The sequence below is a fragment of the Babylonia areolata genome, chromosome 19 (assembly GCF_041734735.1).
Source record: "Babylonia areolata isolate BAREFJ2019XMU chromosome 19, ASM4173473v1, whole genome shotgun sequence".
Classification (NCBI taxonomy): domain Eukaryota; kingdom Metazoa; phylum Mollusca; class Gastropoda; order Neogastropoda; family Buccinidae; genus Babylonia; species Babylonia areolata.
This window is the reverse complement of record NC_134894.1, coordinates 26,385,215-26,391,214: the sequence shown is the minus strand read 5'-3', so window position 1 is coordinate 26,391,214 and position 6,000 is coordinate 26,385,215. Positions and strand designations below refer to the sequence as shown.

Sequence of the window (6,000 nt, the reverse complement as noted above, 5' to 3'; positions counted from 1 at the left end):
TGTGTGTGTGTGTGTGTGTGCGTGTGTGGATGTGTGTGTGCGTGCGTGTATGTGTGTGTGTGTGTGTGTGAATCAATGAGAGAGTGAGTTAGTGAGTGGGTTAGCTAAAGTGGGAAACAGAAGCCGATAGTGAAGGTGTGGCGGGGATGGGGGTGTGAGGTTGTCATAGTTTTTCTTGTCGTTTTGTTGTTGTTTTTTAATTTAACCGTGAAAACCGCCGCATTACCAATTTTCAAAAAAGTCGTAAGCTTGAAAGAGCACGGGGGAAATCTACATGCTCTCGAACACTTACATCTCGAAAGTCACATAAACCGGCTGATAAATACTCGTATGTGACCTTTTAAAAACAGCGTAGATGGTTCTCTGAATTTATAAATGAGAACAATACAGTTTCAATCCCATTTACTACAATAATTTGTGTAAATCAGATACGGTGGTCGCAGCTATTAATCAGAGCGCCTTTTGTCTTGCTCATTATACTTTATACTATTTCTTTCAATGGAGATATGCGGGTCATTGTTTCACGCAAATCTGCATCAGGTAATTTGTCTGTCTGTCTGTCTGTCTGTCTAACTGACTGACTGACTAACTGAGTGACTATCTGTCTGAGTTTGTCTGTGAGGAGTGAGGGAGCCAGTGACAAACATACAAACAGGCTGACAGAGAGAGATGCAAATGAGGGTGTTTTATTCATGTAAAGCCATTGCATTGTCCTCTCATGAAGGGGAACAATACACAAACAAACACAGGGAATGAATGGAGATTGAGAGACAGACAGACAGAGACAGAGAGGGACAAAGAGAGAGATTATGTAAAAGCATTTTTCTCTTTTGCAAATTTACAGCAACGGAACTCAGATTGACAAAGTATGGTATTTGATCTTGGCGCACATCCTTTTGTTATGCTGTGGAAAAAAAAGTGATTCTGCTCTCTCCTTCTCTATCCGAAATAACATATAACATCTCTCTCTCTCTCTCTCTCTCTCTCTCTCTCTCTCTCTCTCTCTCTCTCTCTCTTCAATTACATGGTTGAACGAATATAACTCGGACCTTTCGCTTTAGTGTCTTTTCTATTCTTTTTTCTAATCTGATCCAGGGAGAGTCATAACTAACAGTGCTCCGTCGGTAAAAAGGGATGGGTGTGCTAACAGTGTGCATGGCTGAAGATGATGAATGGCCACATTTTGTTGGCTTCAATTAGTTCTCTTTTTATTTCATGTTTACTCATTATTCCGATAATAAACAAATCGCGTTCAATGGGAATTAGAAAATGGGGAAAAGAAGTAAGAAAGACGGAAAAGAAGAAATAAAGAAATAGTAAACGGGGAGAAAAAAATGGAGAGCTGGCTTGTTTGTTTTTGTTGTTATGCTGTTTTTCAATTGTTTAATTTTCGTTTCCTTCTGTCTCAGAATGTGACCATTACTCGAAATCTTTGAAATCGTCTTTTTAACGGGTTTTGCGCGTCTAAAAACCGACAAGCAACCCAACCAAAAATAGCCTCGGGATGACGTGCTTCCTGTGTGTTAATTATCTTCCTTATGTGTTCTTTCTCACGTTTGACCGGTTCTTTGGCTGTCCGTTCAGATAAAAAGATAATATTTAATCACATCGAGCACGCGTAATTATCGGAATGGAGGATTTTGTCGATTTCTCTGTTTCTTTTTCTTTTCTTTTTTTTTCTTTCTCTCCATCTTTCCTAAGACCTATTTGTGATCTCATTTTGTTCCGTTCCTTCAGTTGTTGTTGTTGTTGGTGGTGGTGTTGTTGTTGTTTCATCATTTCTCTTCCTTCTTTCTTTCAGTCTTTCTTCTGTTCATTCTCCTACACCCTTCTTCTTTTGTCTCAATTTCATTCGTTCGTTCGTGACGTTCTATGCAAAACGAGTTCCTGTTGAAATGAACCACGTGCAAGGAATCAGGACTCGCACGTGGTTTTTGTGTTTTGTTGTTGTTGGTGGTGGTGGTAGTCGTGGTGGTGGTGGTGTGTGTGTGTGTGCGTGTGTGTGTGTGTGCGTGTGTGTGTGTGTGTGTGTGTGTGTGTGTGTGTGTTGGTTTGTTTGTTGTTGTTGTTTTTTTTTGGAGGGGGGGGGTTGTGTGGTTTTTTTGTGTTTTTTTGTGTGTGTGTTTTTTGTTGTTGTTTTTTGTTTTGTTTTGTTTTTGTTTTGTTTTTTTGTGTGTTTGTTTGTTTGTTTGTTTTTGTTTTTTACTTCGTGTAGAACACAGAATAATATCCGGGATCTTTTTGGATGAAAGGGGGCAAAATGCAATGGTAAACATCTAGCAAGGCACGACGAGTGTATTGGAGACATAGAGAGGGAATGGGAGGGGGAGGTGAAGGGCGTGTGGGAGAGGGGAGTGGAGAGGATTGGGATGACGTGGGGATTTAGTAACTATTGTATGACGGACGCAGATGTAAGGATTTGGGTTTTGGGTTGACAACAAATTGTTTTTGAGAGAGACAGCCAGACAGACATACAGAGAAAGAGAGAGAGTGAGAGTGAAAGAGGGATGGACTCAGTCTCGGACTCGGACTCGGGCTCAGATGTTGTTGTTTTTTGCCTTATAAATTGGGTGCACACGGATATGACAGAATCGTACTGAAATGATTATGTTACATGCATGCATATCGTCTTTTAAATGCTTTCTGGTGTAAACAGACACAGAGAGAGAGAATGAATGAATGAATGAATGAATGAATGAATGAAAAAATTTTATTACTGAGAGTAATAGAGTAAGCAAACAACTGCGTTTTTTCATCCAGCCCTCGAAAGGGAAAAATATTAAAAGAAAATGGTGTGAAGAAAAACCACACGAAATGACTAAAATTAATGTTAAACAAACGAATTCCTAGACAGACGAGAAGATAAACAGCATTACAACAAACATCATCAACATCATAACAATCAACACGTATTTTGAGTACATCTGGAGAGAAAAGAATTACGAAAATAGGTATGATTAGACAATAACCATAAAGAGGATGAGAGAGGGGGGGAGAGCACATGTTATTTTGCGTACATCCCCTAACACCAACGTTCTCAATGGCGTTAAAAACCCTCCATCCCTTCCCCAGGAATGAGATGTGGAGGAGAAGATCACTAAGCTTTGGCCGGGGACAAGAGAGAGAGAGAGAGAGAGAGAGAGAGAGAGAGAGAGAGAGAGAGGATACAGATCCTTACCCTAATCCCCCACCATGTAGCCAAGCCTCCAATGCACATGCGCTTATGGATTTCCGCTAATGACGAGAAATATAGTGAGCCTTCTAGATTGTCAATAAAAAAAAAAAGGGGGGGGGAACGATGAAAAAGAATATGATGCAAATGGGAGAAGAAGAAGAAGAAAGAGTGTGAACAAATGATATAAAAAGATTTAAAAGTACAAGTATATACTTCTGTCTGTCTGTCTGTCTGTCTGTCTGTCTGTCTGTCTGTGTTTATCTACGTATGTGTGAGAAAGCGAAAGAATAAGATAGAAATACACCTGCAGATTATCAGCATGTAGACGATAGAGAGAGGGATAGAGAGAGAGACAGAGACAGAGAGAGACTCCGGATGGTTTAATGCTCAGAAGACACCAGACTTCTACCATTTGCATTGATAACAGACAGTGTTCATGTGCTTTACATTTTGCATAAACAGACAGACAGGCAGGCAGGCAGACCAATCATATGCAAAACAAAAACAAAACCAAAAAAAGAAAGAAAAAAAGGGGAAAAAACAACAGTTTCTTGGATTGTAACACTTGAAAACGGAGCATACTTGACACACAATAAATATGGAACCCAGCATCACAAAATTATACCGTTTGATTCCGGCAAACTTTCAATGGCTCTGCTGTAGATAAAAGATGGAAAACAGTATAGTACAATACAGCACAATACAAAGCAATACAGTACAACACAATGCAACGCTCTGTCTTGAAACGTAACAGAGTGAAAAATAACCCCAGGCTTTTTCCCTTATGAAAAGGAAATCTGTTCCAGGGAGAACCATTAGTATCCTTTCTGGGGGTGGGATTGAGAGAGAGAGACACAGAGACAGAGAGAGAGTGTGTTATCACTGTAGATGATGGATGACCAAGTCTCCTTCTTCAGTTTCTTGCACATCTGTTCCGTAATCCCAATAAACAAACTCATCCGATTCGAAATTTAGGAGAAAGAACAAAAGAAAAAGGAAAAGGGGAATTTTAAAAAAAAAGGGGGGGGGGGAGAAAACTGTCGAAAGAAAAGAAAGAAGACAATGGAAATGAAGGAAAAAAGATCTTTGTTTCCAAATAAGACAGATTTTTTGTATCAAAATATTAGTATCAATCGCAATTATTGATTTTTTTCAACAGACTAAAAACAAATGAGCAGGCGAGGAGGGTGTAGGGTATCATAATGATGTGTTTCCGATTTCTGCTGATTTTTTTTTTTTTTTTTTTTTTTTAAGAAAGAGAGAGTTTTGTGTTTCGAAATATTAGCTTTAATCGTAATTATTGAAAACTTTTTTAAAAAGAGACATAGCATGTCTTAAAAATGCGGGATGGAAGGGAGGGGGAGGGGGGCTTTGATGATGCACTGCCAGTTTGTTAATAATCTCCCTTGTGTGTTGATTTGGGTTTGTTTGTTTGTTTGTTGTTTTTAGTAGAGAGCATATTTTCATACATCGTAATTATTGAATACATTATTTTACACACATAGCGCGTCTAAAAAATGTAGGATGGGGGTAAGGGATAGGAGGGTTTGATGATAATGATCTTTCGTGTGTGTTGTTCCCCACCCTTAATTGTTCGTTGGCTTTCCATTGAGATAAGAATTCAATACTGGATTTCATCAGTTGCTCGTAATTATTATCACATGAGAGGATTTCTTCAGTGTCTTTCTTTTCTGCCCCCCTTTCTTGTCTTTTCTTCCTTTGAAATCATTCTCTTTCAAACCGGCTGTTAGATGGATTTGTTTCTAAACGTTTGTTTGCTGGAACAAACAGAAGGGAAAAAAACAGCATACAACCACCCTCCCACTTTATGCCTTTCTACTTCTTATCTTAGTGCACCTCCTACATCATTACTCTTTTGTTATTTTCGTTGCATTGAATGGGATTCATCTCTTGATGCGTTCATGTGTGATGTTCTTCGTTTAGCGAGTTTCTTCTGTTGAAAGGACGCACGTTCAAGGAATCACGACCGCACGTTCTTGTTGCGTGTAGAACACAGAATGAATATCCGAGATCTTGAGATGAAAGGGAACAATAAAAGCAATTGTAAACATTGAGCAATAACTGTATTGGATGGGGTCAGAGAAAACGTAAGAGAGGGGGATGGTGGGGGGGGGGGAGGATGATGGAGATAAAGGAGAAAGAGAGACGGTGTGTGTGTGTGTGTGTGTGTGTGTGTGTGTGTGTGTGTGTGTGTGTGTGTTTTAGCAAATTGGTTCACAGAGACAGATAGAAGTGTTTAACGATTGTTTTGGGGAGAGAGAGGTGGGGGAGGAGGGTATACCACGATAGCAGGAGATAAAGAGGGAGGTGAGTGAGGGTGGAGAGCAAGAGACATATAGGATTAATGACGCTTGTATCACAGACAGAGGGGAGGGGAGGGGTGAGGTGGGAGGGGGCTGGCAGCGATTGTTTTGGCGAGAGAAATGGGATGGGTGACAGAGAGAGATAAAAAGAGAGAGAGAGGAGAGAGGTACGGGGGAAAGCGGAAGCAACGATGGAATCGATCGGAGAGACAGACTGACAGACAGACAGGCAGACATACAAAAAGACAGTCTCTAGTGCGGAGGAAGAGGGGACGAGGGGATTAGAGGAGTAGAAGGGTGATGTTCCACCTTCCCTGTGCTTACCAGGACACAGGGAACTGCCAATGTCAGACTGTCACTGGGCCACCTACCAGAGTAGATCCTGCAGTGGCTGGTACTCAGTCACCTTAGTAGGATTCAAGTCAAGTCAAAAGTATTTTTATTGGGAGTAAAAGAATAAGCTTATACAGCTCTTGTTTTTTCACCCTGTCCTCAGAAAAA

The 6,000-nt window shown here is 40.4% G+C and overlaps 1 protein-coding gene across 1 annotated transcript in view; it reads left to right on the top strand.

Annotated features, from left to right (window-relative positions):
* LOC143294256 (calcitonin receptor-like) overlaps positions 1 to 6,000 on the top strand; it is a 181,264-nt gene that overhangs the window by 149,223 nt on the left and 26,041 nt on the right. The gene's annotated exons all lie outside the window — the stretch shown is intronic.